Raw genomic sequence first — 16,282 nt, 5'->3', positions numbered from 1 at the left:
TTCCTATTTATTATTCCAAATAATAAATTCAACTCTCTCTCCAATAATCATCATGTTAAGTTACATGAGTGAAGGCAACCCAAAAGGATCATGCTACTATCAAATCAAGTACATATCGATTATGGTTATGGGTTTAAACACCTAATCCAATAGTTTCCCACTTGTAGAAGTCTAATAATTATGATTGCAAGTATGACCTCAAAATTTAACCAGCAATCGTAGCTTTCAAAGGCCGTTGTCGAACTCTGACCTAGTCAGTTATGTGTCCTTTAAATAAGTGATTAAATATCCCACCGTTCTACAAGATATCGTATGGACATGAGACATGGATTATAATCATTCTCTCTGTCCAAGATTTGTTTCCTGATTTCTGATCTATGACAACTGACAACAAACTACTTATTGAACACATCAATTCAGTCTAGGCTTGGCCAAGCGCTTAAGGTGTCATCACTAAATCATAGAGGGGCCCACAAATATTGCTTTTCCCGTTAGGGAAAAAGTAATGGATAAACTTCGGCTCATATGCTTGCACTATTCACTCATCAAATCATGCACAACGATTCATCAAGTTACTGATGCGTTTACGTATTATCATTGCACAACTAACTTGTAAAAACCAACTCATATGTCTTCGTTTCAAGGATATAAGATATTATCGTCTCATAATTACTTGTGATAAACTCGATGAAGTAATTCTCTAAGCGTAGGTTAATCCAATACTCAAATCTCCATTTCAAAAGTACTCATGAATACTTCAGCAAAGTAGTGCCATGTCTAAGCTCTTAGACAATCTATAGTCAGATTAATAACAATCTTAATTCACTACTTACTTCCAAAAGTATGATCAACTGTGAATGTTTGAATAACCTAGTTATTCGGGAAGTAAAACATGCAAAGTGAAACACAAGAATAACCTAATTAACTATGGTCTCAAAACTTTTGAATATAAATAAACACCTTTATTTTATCACCATACTAATCAAACTTTATTCAATATATAATGTTTCGAGCAATCAACTTAATACTTGAATTAAAACATCATTCATGCCATGCTCCAAGCATGCATACTATTTTTATATATGGTCCTTCCTTTGTGAAAACAAACAAATTTGATATTACACCACTGATACTCATTTCACAAACATAATCCTTATTACAAGTGTAAGAATTCCAAATTCTTGCCACTATTAGAATGTGTTAGAGTCTAACCTTTCATGCAATGATCCTTTTGTAATGTCTACGCTCTGAAGTCATAGAGACTTGGCCAATGATATTACAAAGCATTTCATTAGAGATTTTTTACAAAAACAATTCCATGGAAATGAAGTCTTATATTCAAAGAGCATTCCTTGAACATCCTTCTTGCATTAAATTTACTAATCTTACATATACATCTCAATATCCAACTCCCACTATGGAAACACTTCCATATTCCCATATGACTATCAATTCTGAACAAGAGTTACCTCCATTCAGAACATGTCAATATGGTCCTTCCAAATTAAACTATACTTCCAACTGTCCACAAGCAACCAATCTTAGGTAAACCTCATATTGTCCTTGACAATTGTTTAACAACTTTAGTCATATCTGGTTCTAGTTCTTTTCCTTCTTAATGCTGTAGGCATTTGGAAAATCAGAACGAGTGAATATTATAGCATATGTGATCAACCCTATATTTGAAGCATATGGGATTCGATAAAGACATGATACTTGATCAGTCTCTTGCTATAATATTTCCATATATTGAATTTCCTATGTTGAATCATTTCAAAATGATATTCATATATGTTCATGACTAAGTTATATTAAAACTTCAATCTAAACTTTTAGATTTGAAATGAAGTATAAGTGCTCTCTCCCTATAACTTTCTATAGCGAAACAACTTCCAAACTTTGCAACTTCCAAATTTGTAACCTTTGTTCCCTACAACCAGCATTTCCTACTTGCAACACTTAGTATAACAATTATGCTCCCACTAGCATAACAACTATATTCTTGCTAACATAACAATTATGCTCCCACTAGCTTTGACATGTACCTAGAACCTAGCTAAACTTCTAAAAATAATATCTATTGAATTTCTTACCAAAGTTCAGATTTCTGATATGTGGTGCTTCGATAAGTCTTTATCTAGACTTTTGAAGCTGATACACCTTTCATTAGACATCTTATGTGTGCTCAAAATATTTTAGAACTTACAAAACTTATAGCAATAAGTCTTGAATGTTCAAACTATTTGCCATTTCTCACAATTCGAACTATGAAAAGGGATGGCGTAATCATACTTGAATTTGAGAACGCAATTATTACAACGGCTAACTCTAATGATATTAATCAATCCTTTAAAATCTACTAGTGAAAGCATTTCTTCACAATCATTTTCATGAAGTAAAGAGAAACCTCTTGCCACTTAGATTTTATGGTGTATGTGTTCCTATCCATGTAAAATTTTCATTTTCCAACCACTATCATAAGACAAGGTTTATGACAAATTCAAACTCATATGGATTGAACTTGCTTAATCTTAATTTCTTGCCATCTAGTAGCACAAGGGCCAGTGCTTCCAAGTTATTAAGTAGCTCACCTATACAGATCAATGTACTTTCACTGATCAAGGTGCTTTGCCTTATGCAGTCAAATGAAAACCATAGACCTCATAAGCATTTCCAACTCAACTTAAATGGGCACAGAAACAAGAATGTGTCAACACGATAGGTTATCAACCTCAGGTCGTGTGCTAGTGATTACTAATAGGTTTATTCTCCATTGTCTTCCTGAAATTTTTCAAGATCAACAAAACTCCCACTGACTTCTTGACATATAAGATTCTATGTCAAGGAACATTCCTCAACAAACAAATATTCAAGATTTAGTGTGGGTTCTTATCAAGAAACACTTCATATAACTGGTCTTACTCAAGGTACAACTTGGAGTAACTAGAGTATGACTCTAAAACTTGTTTTTGGAACGAAGTATGACTCATCTTCTTGATTTAACCATTTCAACAATACCTGATTCCTCTTATTGGTCATGTAAATGCACTAAGGTGTTCTTAGAGGATTAATTGTGACATGGTTCCATAATCATTAGGATGATCATAAAACATGATACTAAATTACTCTCCTTTCCTTTCAGATTGGAGAAACTTTTATCTTTCTGCCTAATGGATTCTTCTTAATTATTCTACTATACCTTGAAACTTTTCAAGGTATTAGAATTACACTTAATCTTGTAAGCATAACCATATTTACTGAGCCATTAGTAAATTATGAAGAATAGCCTTATTGTCCTTTGTGGTGGATCTGACCAGTTCACATCAATGTGTACTAGATCATAAATCCTTCACTTAACTCACATATACATGTGAAGAAGGAGTTAGTCTCAATTTACCAAATATCAAGATTCTCATACATCACACAATTCAAATCACATGATTCCAAGTTTCTGTCCAATTGAAATTCGGGTGATGAGAATCCTTCCTCACTTGGTAAATTATGACATTACCACAAGCGATATAAGTAAGAATCAAATCCATTTTCAACATTGCTAATTATAGAAATATAAACACCAATTTTTCATAAATGCCATTGCATGTAATCATAAAGCAAATAAGATGAAACCAAAATTTACTTTATTGATAATGTGCGGAAAACTTGTCCTTACACTGCAAATACATATGAAAACTATGTTTCTAAATATTAGGAATATATCAATCTATCATAACTCCTAAGCAGCAACTCAAAAATCTGATCATCGAACTATGCGACCGAAATCCATTTCTCCATATCAGAATCAGTCTTTACTTCCTCTTAAGCTTCCTTTATTTTCTGAGATTCTGCAAAACATCAAAATGCAACTTATCACATCATGTATTAAGACTCTATGAACATGAACTTAACAAAGAGTTAGATAGTGGACGTACCTGAAGTAGAGTCATACAATTTGACTTCACTTTCTCTAAGATCTATTAGATAGTCTAGGCAACTTCGCTTCCAATGTCCCTTCAGTTGGCAGTAGAAACATATGGATTCTTTAGCATCGACACATGGAACTATCTCAAAACTGGCCTTTCTCTTATGATCAAACTTTTTAACCTTGGCCGATTTCTCTTCCTTGGGAGGAGAAACCATTTATGGACTATCACCGTTGCTATCACCAACATGCATGGAAATTTGGGAGATTGCTCCTTCAAACATATTTTCTTGACCAGTGCACTTTAGCATTTTCGCTTTAGCAACAATTAGCAAATATGTCGGATCAATAAGGCTCACGTCATTTTCAGTCATATAGTAGTCTTTAACAAACTGACGATATGACTCAGGAAGCGAGCGAAGAACCAAGTCAACAGTCAGCTCCTCTGGGAATACGACACCCAACATTCCCAATCTGTCAATGTTCGACTTTATGTTTCGAACATGCGCACACACATAATTTTCATCTAGGTGTTTACACACCAATAGGGTTTGAGTAATCTTGCATTTTCAACTTGACGAAATTGTGGGTAATGGAGAATCACTGGAGGAGGTGGAGGAAGATAAGTATAATTTCCAGTTCCACCAATGCACGAAAAAAGGAGTGATCTTTCACCTTGATCGACACATGGAAGATCATCTTCAAAATAAAAACTTTTTTCAAAAGGATGAGGAAAACCATATTTTTTCTGAACTTGACATCTATAAAGGGAGAAAATTCAAGTTAGTTGATTTAAATCCTTAATATAACATCCAAATGAAATATTAAGGCTAGGACCCAACACAATAATCCACAATTCAGAAGAGGGATGTCGTAATCCAATTGTAAATTATTTGAAGGTAGGTAAATAAAGATTCACCAATTCCACCATGAAAACGAAATTTTAACGAATTAGGTTTTTGATGAAATTCCTAGATCTTTTGAGATTCATTGAACTATTCAATGACATGTTTAATCTTGATTATGCTCTCACTTTGTGACTAGGATGTCAAGGATCACAAATGAGATGTGAATAACCACACAAATTAGCTTGACACTCTCGATGTCATTTATCATCTAATCAATGTGACGGTTAACCACACGTGCTCCATTTACTCAACGGTAATTTATGAGACACCCATTGCCAACAATATTGGTCCCATATTAGTGTGCCGGTTAACTGCACATGCTCCACTAACAACCAATAAGGTGCAATGTGCAATTTCATAAGTTAGCATCAAATTCACATTTTTCCTAAAGTAACTAAGATTGGGAATTTTGTAAAAGTGTTTAGTTACTGATGTGTGATTATTGCACTAGTTTTAGTCCTACTTTTTTAATATAATTGAAACACACAAAAGGCAATATACCTATCAATTGGTGGTATAGTTAAGCAAGCAGGGTATCGAACACAGGGAACGGTAAGTAAACTAACTACTAGAATTATCTAAAAAAACAAATAATAAAAGAAAAGAGGTTTTCTCTAGTTTTGCAACACTAGAAACTTAAGCACTTAACTAACACTCAAACAAAGCAATTAGCAGCTAAGCAAATGAAAATTAACTAAATTCAATAATAAAGGAGACTTATGTTCAGGTTCGACTTACTTATTCCTATGGTTGATTTTGTGACAACCCGAAATTTCTATTCTGTACAAACAATATCAAGTCAATAGAAGTTAGAACAGTTGCAATAAATTTTTAGACTTTTGGTATAAGTTTGAGTATTTCAGGATTTAAACTTAAAGAGATATCAGGAGAGAGGATGCACTAGGGTTTTGTGCAACTCTGTTATTTCAAAACTTCATGATTAGAGTTCACTGCCTGAATAAAATATTTTCTGCCAAAAACCCTAGGAGTATATATATGATTCTGAGCCATATTTACTCATTTGTTACATTTCCAACTAGAGAAAAGCCAATTTCTATCTCACGGATCTTCGGCCTTTCGTCCCAAAACGTGAGTACTTCTATCTGGGTGTGTTATAAAGCTTGTTATGTGTCTAATAACCTAGAAATCACATGAAAACATCAAGATCAAAGAGTTTACGGCACAAGAACATCTTGGACTGTAAACCCTTCTTTAAGGGCCAAATGAGTGCCTAGGTCCCTTCCTTTTGCAATGAAACTATGCTAGGCTCGTACCCTAATGTGTGTAGAACATGAAAACACCATAAACACCATACCCATGAGAGATTACGACCGTAATCTCTAAGGGTTTTGGTTCTTGGGCCGTGAACATCAACTAAGGGTACCAAAGTGTGCCTAAGGCCTTCATTAGCCTTAGATAAATGTCTAAACCCTATCCTAGTTGAGCATGGGACTTGAAAACATGAAAATACCACTTTCCATATGGGTTTACGGTAGTAAACCCAAAACGAAATGGCCGTGGGGCCATAAACTCCTCAAAGGAGTGTATTGATGCCCTAAACCCTTCCAAGGACTAAACCATCAAGTAGAAATGCTTCTAGGGATCATGTAAGACTTCAAAACACCGAATAAGCTAAGGCTTAGGAGCTTATGGCCGTAAACTCAAGAGTTTATGCCCGTAAACTCTTTTTTGTATGGTCTTGGAGAGTAAACTCAAGAATGGGGTCCTTTGGAACCCTTAACCCACTAGCCTTGTCCTATAACAACTTAGATGCAATCCTTAGGGCTAATAACACTTATATAAGGTGTTTAGCATGTTCTGGGAAGTCTTAACATTTTCAATTAGTAGTTTAAAACTAATTGGGTACATATATGTGTGATTATATGTTAACTAGGATCATAGAGTGTGTTCAAGACTTCACTTGACACCTAGCAATCCTACATCTTCAGTACATCCGTACCACTCACTATAGGTGATTTCATACCCCTTAATCAATGGTTTAGATGTTTTTAAATGCTTTTATGGGGGGGGGGGAGTACAAGTTAAATACTTATAGTTATTACATCAATCACATGTGATTAATAACTACAAAACCAGTGGTTTTCTTACTGTTCAAATTGTTTATCAAACTGTTTTGCTTCAAACTGTTTTACAAACTCTGTTACTTATCAAATAATTCTACTTAAGTTCTTTTATACTTATTATCAACTGCATGTATATGTATGTATAGTTATATAAGCAATGTTTAAAAGGCTTAGGAAGGCCTGCCCGCTTTATTTCCTTTACCCCGTTGGGATGTGGTTTGGTAAGGTATCGGGTATCCATCCGAAGGTTGTTTAATTATTAGTTATATATCATGTGTACATACATAGTCATAAAGGTTCTTCAAGTCAGTTCAATATCCTTGGGTAGCAAGGGTATACTTCCATGTCAATACATACCAGTTACATTACTAGTAAGCTACCATAAGGGTAACACATGAAGATACAATTACTCTTACTAGAACAATGAAACATACAACGAGTCATTTCATTCATGAGTCAGTACGAGTAATACATACAGTACATTACTATGCATGCTAGATAGAGAGAACATACATTACAGCTAGCACACACAGAACATTTCAGTACATTACCATACATGCTAGATAGATAGAACATACATTACAGCTAGCACACGCAGAACATTTCAGTACATACAGGCTAGACAGAGAAAGAGTACACTTTTCAGTTAGCACATTCATTACATGTACATTTATGCAGTTATGTGAACCATTAAGCGGGTCATGGCACTTCCTGCCATGACCGTTTTTGTATCCCGAATCTCCTTAATTGGGGAGCGTATGAGTTTACGTATAGATCTATACTGGATTGACTATCCTACACCTTGCTGCTCACTACAGTGGGACTTGCAAGTCTATGGGTGCCAAATGGCATTTCTTACGGCGGCTTACATCGTCGTTTTACTAGAGTTGGTAGCAGGATATAGTTCGATCACATGTTACATTGAACACCTTTTGTTTTAAGGTAGTTAGTACAATGGTAGTCACTTATTACAAATACTACGGTACTTTGATATTTTCCCATAACATTCACTTCGTGAATATTCACACAATGCATGGTAATGTAAAAACTATATTCTTGATAAATGATAGTCAGAATTGGGAAAACACACACTCTAACAAGAGACACATGCACAGACACTAGAGGTCTTGGTAGAAGGCTGCAGTTAGTAGGAAACATAGGGTTTTCTAGGAGAGTTCAAACATTTTACAAAACATTATACAAAACATCTTACAAATTCTTTCATACAAAGACAGACATTAAAATACTTATGATCTCACCGGCTTTAAGCTGATACTCGCTTTCAAAATAACATGTATTCTCAGGTCACCAATAGACAGGAATAGGTGCCAGGCTTTTGAGAAGATGGAGTTCGTTCGAGACTCGTCTTTTATTTTGATATGTATATTTTGGTGTCTATAACTTTGACAGAACACACATGTATGAAATTATATTATTAATGCAATGGATGATGTTGTTGCTTGTTTACTATTATTCATTGTTTGTGATACTGTACATGACGTCCTCTGCCCCAGAATGTTTTTGCCATTCATGGTTTTGGGGTGTGACAGATTGGTTTCAGAGCATTGTTTATAGTGAATTGAGTATATCAGCCCATAAAAGATATACTAATTATAAATACATTGGGATTAAAATACTCTGACAGAGAGTTTATACTTTAAATATTTAAAATATTTAATTAAGTATACGTGCCTGCATTCATACTAAAATCAGTGTCACTAAGATAGTACAAAAGTATTACGATTGTTGGGCAACACAAGTAGACTTAGAGACATATAGTCAAAACTAGGAAGATATAGCTAGATCAACTATATTATCCAAGGGTTGACTAGCATGTGCCTAAGTGTGGTTGTGAGGTTGCAACAAGTCTAAAAACTTACCCACAATACCACAATGAGAACAATAGAACCTAAACTTAAAATACTATATGAGTATTTTGCATTACTATAAGTTACTTATGTGCTAGATTCTTATACCTCCCTTCTCGCGTAGATTTAATGGCTGGATTCCACCTTCCCGGAGACCCGTACTATCCCAACCACGGCAATGCAGGATGGCTAGAAGATGAACCAGAAGATGATCACCCAATTCCTTTGGATGATCATGAAGCTAAAGGCTTTTCTGATGGTTCTGACTCAGAGCCAGAAGTCAAAAATCTACCACCAGTAGGTCAATCCCCTAACAACAACCCCCGCCCAACATTTCAAGGACCCACACCCTTGTGGGCAACCAACCTGAACCGCTGGAGCGACGAGCAGGGTCAACCCTTACCTTACTTTGGGGACCGAAGCTTTTACAACCTCGGCGAAGGTGGCTCTGCTGATCGAGCTCTGCCCGTCATGGTCCGCAGAATAGCTCGTAATGTTGAGCAGGGTCGACCAGCCATCGATCGATTCATGGAAATTGATGCCAACTCTGGTGTCAACCTTGTTCGCATTCGTCAGCTAGAGTCTGCTCACGAAAGGGCTCTGGTTCACAATGCAGCTCTTTAGAGGGAACTCACTGAAACGCGAGCTGAAGTCACGGAACTTCGAGCTCAGCAAGCAAGAGCTGATAGGCGCATGAGGCACATAGAACGTCTTCTGTTGGGATCAAGAACGTCTTCTTGTCGCCGATAGTTTCTCATCAACTTCTCTCTTTTGGATATAACCTAGTTATGAAAAACTCTGGTCTAATTCCCTATCTTTGTAAATCATAGGCCTGTTAGGTCTTAGTTAGGTTGTATTGCTATCAAAATTTTCCCATTTTGGTTGATGTAAGGCCTCTTTCAGTTGGCCGTTTTTCCCGAACTTATTACATCTGTAATTCCAGTAATATTGACAGGCACCTAATCTTATGGGAATTATTATCCAAATGTGATCATCTATTAGTTCTAGATTTCCATTCAATCGTATCATTGGGCTATGGAGAGTTAGTCCATGAGTCATTCTCATCAATTCTTCCATTGAAATCTTATCAATATTTTCATCTTCATAAACTATAGATCAAAAATGCCGCCTCGCAGAAATCCGAGGAGAAACCTCAATAACGAAACACCACCTCCTCCACCTCCTCAACCACCTACTCCTCAGTTCGACTCGACAGCCTTAAATGCTGTTGTAGCTGCAGCTGTGGCTACAACCATGGCTCAGTATCATTCATTTGGTTCCACTGGAGGAGGAAACCCTGTTCAGTCTATTCAGGTTGAAGCTCCTGTGCGCTCGAGAGAGTGATCCTATAAGGACTTCATGAACTGCAAGCCATTGTCCTTCAAGGGGACGGGCGGAGTCATTGCCCTCTCGCAACGGTTCGAGAAAACCGAATCGGATTTCGAAATCTGCTCTTGTTCCGAGGAGAGCAAGGTGAAGTACGCTGCTTTCACCTTAGAAACTAAAGCCCTAACATGGTGGAATGGCCATGTTAAGTCACTATCTCTTATAGTGGCTAATGCGATGGGCTGGGAAACTTTGAAAGACCTCATGATTGAGGAGTACTACCCGAGGGGCGAGATCCAAAAGCTGGAGGAAGAGCTATGGAGCCTAACCCTGAAGGGCTCCAACGTAGTCGCCTACACCGCCATATTCTATGAACTGGTGGCCCTCTATCCCAACATGACTCCTTCAGAGGGAAAGAAGATCGAGAGGTACATATGGGGGCTGGTGCCACCATACCAGGGAAATGTTTTGGCATCACACCCCACTACATTTGATAGTGCCAAGTGATTGGCACAGCGGCTCATGGACCATGGGGTTTGTACCCCAGCCGTAACAACTACCCTGGCCATCTCAAAACCTGCAAGAACCGTCGACCCCAAGAGGAAGTTTTGGGATGACAAGAAGAAGGCTAAGGCTGCCAAGAAGAGGCAGGTCGTGGCAGTACATGCTGCGATAGCACCTACCGCTGCTGCTCCGGTGAAGCAATACTCTGGAAGTTTGCCTAAATGCAACAAGTGCAACTTCCATCACGTCGGCGCATGCCGGGAGATGCAGTGTCTGAACTGCAGCGGGAAGGGGCAAACAACCCGTTTCTGTAAAGCTCCGGCGAAGCCAATCAACCAAGCCCGAGGTGCTGGAGCGGGCCAAACTTGCTACGGATGTGGCGAGGTAGGCCACTTCAAGAGAAACTGTCCGAAGGCAGGGTTTGCCGGTGAAGCGGCAAGAGTTCTGGCCATAGGCCATGAGGAAGCGGTAGCCGACCCCATAGTTGTCACTGGTACGTTCCTCCTCAATAACTCTTATGCATGCATTCTATTTGATAGTGGAGCGGAGAGGAGTTTCGTGAACCAAAAGTTTGCTCATTTAATTAGGCAAAAATCACGAGCACTTAATGAACCGTTCACTGTAGAAATGGCTAATGGGAAGACAGAGAGCACTAGCAGTATATTCATAGGGTGTACCCTAAGATAGCCATTAATTTTCTATCGATCTCATGCCGGTCTCAATTAAAAGTTTCGACGTCATTATCGGCATGTATTGGTTGAGTCTTCATCGTGCCGATATCATGTGTTACAAAAAGGTTGTTCGCATTAATCTGCTGTCTGGCGAAACCTTAGTAGTTTATGGTGACAAACCCGGCATGAACCTTCGTATCATCTCGAGCATCCAAGCTCAGAAATTCTTGCGAAAGGAATGTCGTGCATTCCTTGCTCATGTAGTCGACGTGAGCCAAGAAACGAAGGACATTCAGAACATTCCAGTAGTACACGAATTTCCCGACATCTTTCCAGAAGAACTCCCAGGATTACCTCCGCAACGTCAAGTCGAGTTCCGAATCGACTTAGTTCCAAGGGCTACCCCAGTAGCCAAATCGCCCTATCGTCTAGCGCCTGCAGAGATGCAAGAACTGTCCGGTCAACTTAACGAACTGCTCAGCAAGGGCTTTATAAGACCAAGCTTCTCACCCTGGGGAGCTCCAGTCTTGTTCGTCAAGAAGAAAGACGGATCGTTTCGTATGTGCATCGACTACAGGGAGCTCTACAAACTGACGGTCAAAAATCGTTATCCGTTGCCTCGTATCGATGATTTATTTGATCAAATTCAAGGGGCGAACTTCTTTTCAAAAATCGACTTGATATTTGGATATCACCAACTAGGAGTGCTAGGGGAGGATGTTCCAAAGACAGCCTTCCGAACTCGTTATGGGCACTACGAATTCGTAGTGATGCCGTTCGGATTGACAAACGTGCCCGCAGTATTCATGGACTTAATGAATAGGGTGTGTCGTCCTTACTTGGATCAGTTCGTCATCGTCTTCATCGATGACATACTTATCTACTCTCGTAGTAAGGAGGAGCATAATCGACATCTGCGTCAAGTCCTCGAAACATTACGTTCGGAGAAACTCTACGCGGAGTCCTCGAAATGTGAATTTTGGATTCAACGAGTCGAATTCTTAGGGCACGTGGTTAGCGAAGAGGGTATACATGTGGACCCTTCCAAAATCAAGGTCATTGAGAACTGGTAAGAACTGAAGATGCCTACGGAAATTCGTCAATTTCTAGGCCTCGCTAGCTACTATTGCAGGTTCATTCAGAACTTCTCCCGCATAGAGAAACCCCTTACAACACTGAACCAGAAGGGCGTGGCCTTTGACTGGGAAGAGAAACAGGAAAGAGCATTCCAAACGCTCAAACAAGCCTTGTGCACCGCACCGATACTATCCCTTCCTGAAGGAATAGAAGACTTCGTAGTCTATTGCAATGCATCGAATGAAGGGCTCGGATGTGTTCTGATGCAGCGAGGTAAGGTCATCGCCTATGCCTCGAGATAGCTAAAGACACATAAGGTCAACTACACGACTCACGATCTTGAACTAGGAGCAGTTGTGTTTGCTTTGAAGATCTGGAAATATTTACGATCGAATCAAGGGCTCGGATGTGTTCTGATGCAGCGAGGTAAGGTCATCGCCTATGCCTCGAGACAGCTAAAGACACATGAGGTCAACTACACCACTCACGATCTTGAACTAGGAGCAGTTGTGTTTGCTCTGAAGATCTGGAGACATTACTTGTACGAAACGAAAAGCACTATCTTTACAAACCACAAGAGGTTACACATATTCGACCAGAAGGAGCTCAACATGAGACAACGATGGTGGGTCGAGCTACTCAGTGATTACGAATGCGAAATTTGTTATCATCCGGTTAAAGCCAACGTAGTAGCTGACGCCCTGAGTCGGAAGGAATATTCTGGTCATAGAGTCAAATCATTGACTATGACAATCCATTCACACTTGTCTACACAAATTAAGGCAGCTCAGCTCGACGCTATGAAGCCTGAAAATGTGGCGAGTGAATCCCTAAGAGGGATGGATAAGAACTTGGAGGTTAAGGGTGGCGGAGCTTATTATTTCATGGACCGGATCTGGACCCCGAAACTCGGTGGTTTCAGAGACTTGGTCATGAACGAGGCGCATAACACTCGTTATTCCGTGCACCCGGGATCAGATAAGATGTATCTGGATATCAAAAAGTTATACTGGTCGCCTAACATGAAAGCAGAGATTGCTACCTTCGTGAGTAAATGCCTTACTTGCGCAAAGGTGAAGGTCGAATACCAGAAACCCTCCGGTCTATTACAACAGCCGGAGATACCGGAATGGAAGTGGGAGCGGATAACTATGGATTTGATAACCAAGTTGCCCAAGACAACGAGTGGACTTGATACCATATGGGTCATCATCGACAGATTGACCAATTCTGCACACTTCATGCTGATCAAAAAGACAGACAAGATGGAGAAACTTACAAGAACTTACATTAGGGAGATTGTACGACTGCGCGGTGTTCCCATATCCATTATCTCAGATAGAGATAGTAGATTCACTTCGAGGTTCTGGCAGTCGTTACAAAGTTCCCTAGGAACTAGGCTGGACATGAGTACAACCTACCATCCACAGACCGACGGGAAAAGTGAGAGAATGATCCAAACCTTGGAAGATATGTTGCGAGCCTGTGTGATAGAATTTGGGAAAGCATGGGATACTCATTTGCACTTTGCCGAATTTTCCTACAACAACAGTTATCACACGAGCATTAAGGCTGCTCCATTCGAGGCCCTCTATGGTCGAAAGTGCAGAACCCCTCTGTGCTGGGCTGCGGTGGGTGATACCCAATTAGCTAAAGGAAAAGTTCCTGAAAGCACTCTCACAGGTCCGGAGATCATACGGGAAACGACGGAGAAGATCATTCAAATCCGTGAACGATTGAAAGCCTCCAGAGACCGACAGAAAAGCTACGCTGATAAACGAAGGAAACCGTTGGAATTCCAGGTGGGTGACCGCGTGCTATTCAAGGTCTCACCCTGGAAGGGCTTGATATGCTTTGGAAAGCGTGGAAAGCTAAATCCAAGGTACGTTGGGCCTTTCGAGATTCTCGCAAGAATCGACCCAGTAGCTTACAAACTTAACTTACCACGCGAACTCAGTAACATACATTCTAACTTCCACGTATCGAACTTGAAAAAGTGTCTATCCGATGAGACTCTTGTTATCCCACTCGACGAGATCGAGATCAACGAGAGCCTCAACTTCGTGGAAGAACCAGTAGAGATCATGGACTGAGAGGTCAAGCAAATGAAACAAAGCCGCATCCCGATAGTGAAGGTTCGCTGGAACGCAAAGCGATGACCGAAATTCACTTGGGAGCGTGAGGATCAGATGAAATTGAAATATCCTCGTCTTTTTACTTAGTTATTTGTAACTACTTATTTGCTTAAGTTCTAATTTCGAGACGAAATTCCTTCTAAGGAGGGGATGATGTGACAACCCGAAATTTCTATTCTGTACAAACAATATCAAGTCAATAGAAGTTAGAGCAGTTGCAGTAAATTTTCAGAATTTTGGTATAAGTTTGAGTATTTCAGGATTTACACTTAAAGAGATATCAGGAGAGAGGATGCATTAGGGTTTTGTGCAACTCTGTTATTTCAAAACTTCATGATATTAGAGTTCACTGCCTGAATAAAATATTTTCTGCCAAAAACCCCATGAGTATATATATGATTTTGAGCCATATTTATTCATTTGTTACATTTCCAACTACAGAAAAGCCAATTTCTCTCTCATGGATCTTCGGCCTTTCATCCCAAACCGTGAGTACTTCTATCGAGGTGTGTTATAGAGCTTGTTATGTGTCTAATAACCTAAAATCACATAAAAACATCAAGATCAAAGAGTTTACGGCCCAAGAACATCTTGGACCGTAAACCCTTCTTTAAGGGCCAAATGAGTGCCTAGGTCCCTTCCTTTTGCAATGAAATTATGCTAGGCTCGTACCCTAATGCGTGTAGAACATGAAAACACCATAAACACCATACCCATGAGAGATTACGGTCGTAATCTCTAAGGGTTTTGGCTCTAACCGACTTCCTAATCCTGGGGGTGCCCTAAAAGACACTATAAACTTCACATTCAAGACTTTTTTTTAAACTATTATCTTATATCTTTGTACGGTGAAAATGATTAGGTGGTTTTCATCCAACAAGGGCACCAAATGTATCTGGGTTAGGTGGTCGTGGTTTACCAGGGGCAGACAGGACAGGTGGCATGTCGGACATGAGCCAGCTGTTGCAAAATCCAGCTGTTTCTCGGACGATGCAAATCTTGCTTTCAAATCCCCAGTATATGGAGCAGGTATGTTAAACATGATATACACTATAGTTGAGGTATTGGAGATTTTATAAAAAAAAATTAATGGTATTGGTGATGTGAATTTGTAGATTGTGAGTCAAAACCATCAACTTCGCACTATGTTCGATTCTAACCCTTAGTTGAGGGAGATGATGCAGAATCCAGAAGTGCTTCGTCAGTTAACTTCACCTCGAATGATGCAGGTATACAAATTATGGAGTAATTTTGGTATGTAACTTTGACTGCTGTAAATTTTAGTTTGATGATAAGTTGATTTATTTTATACAACAAATGATGTCTTTACAACAGCTTCTACCCCAGCTTAATCAGCAACAATCTACTTTGTAAGTGGAAATGATTTTTTTTACTGTAACTGATTTAATTTAAGTGCCAAAATGATCCAATTAAGTTGGCATTTATGTATTAAGTAAAAAAGAATCACTTGAATATACCTATCATTGGTAAAGTAGTTGAATGGATTATATTGTATGTCTGAATAAAGTATTGTATACAACTATACATGAGGCCTGTTTCTTTTCTAGACTGAATAGATGGTCTGGATGAGAGACCAAATGACCATTTTAACCTTACATTTCAAAAAACAAATTTCACAATATTCGTCAGTTTTACATGCTCAACCCATTAAGTTTTCTATTTCAGGATTCCTACTCAGACTGGTGCTTCTCCAGGTACTAACTAGACACTTCCATTGTTAATAATTTTTATAAATCATATGCCATTTTAGTATTATTTTCAAGTTTTTA

The sequence above is a fragment of the Lactuca serriola genome, chromosome 7, assembly GCF_051521515.1.
Source record: "Lactuca serriola cultivar US96UC23 chromosome 7, Lser_US96UC23_V15, whole genome shotgun sequence".
Lineage (NCBI taxonomy): Eukaryota > Viridiplantae > Streptophyta > Magnoliopsida > Asterales > Asteraceae > Lactuca > Lactuca serriola.
Note: the sequence above shows the minus strand (reverse complement) of the source record.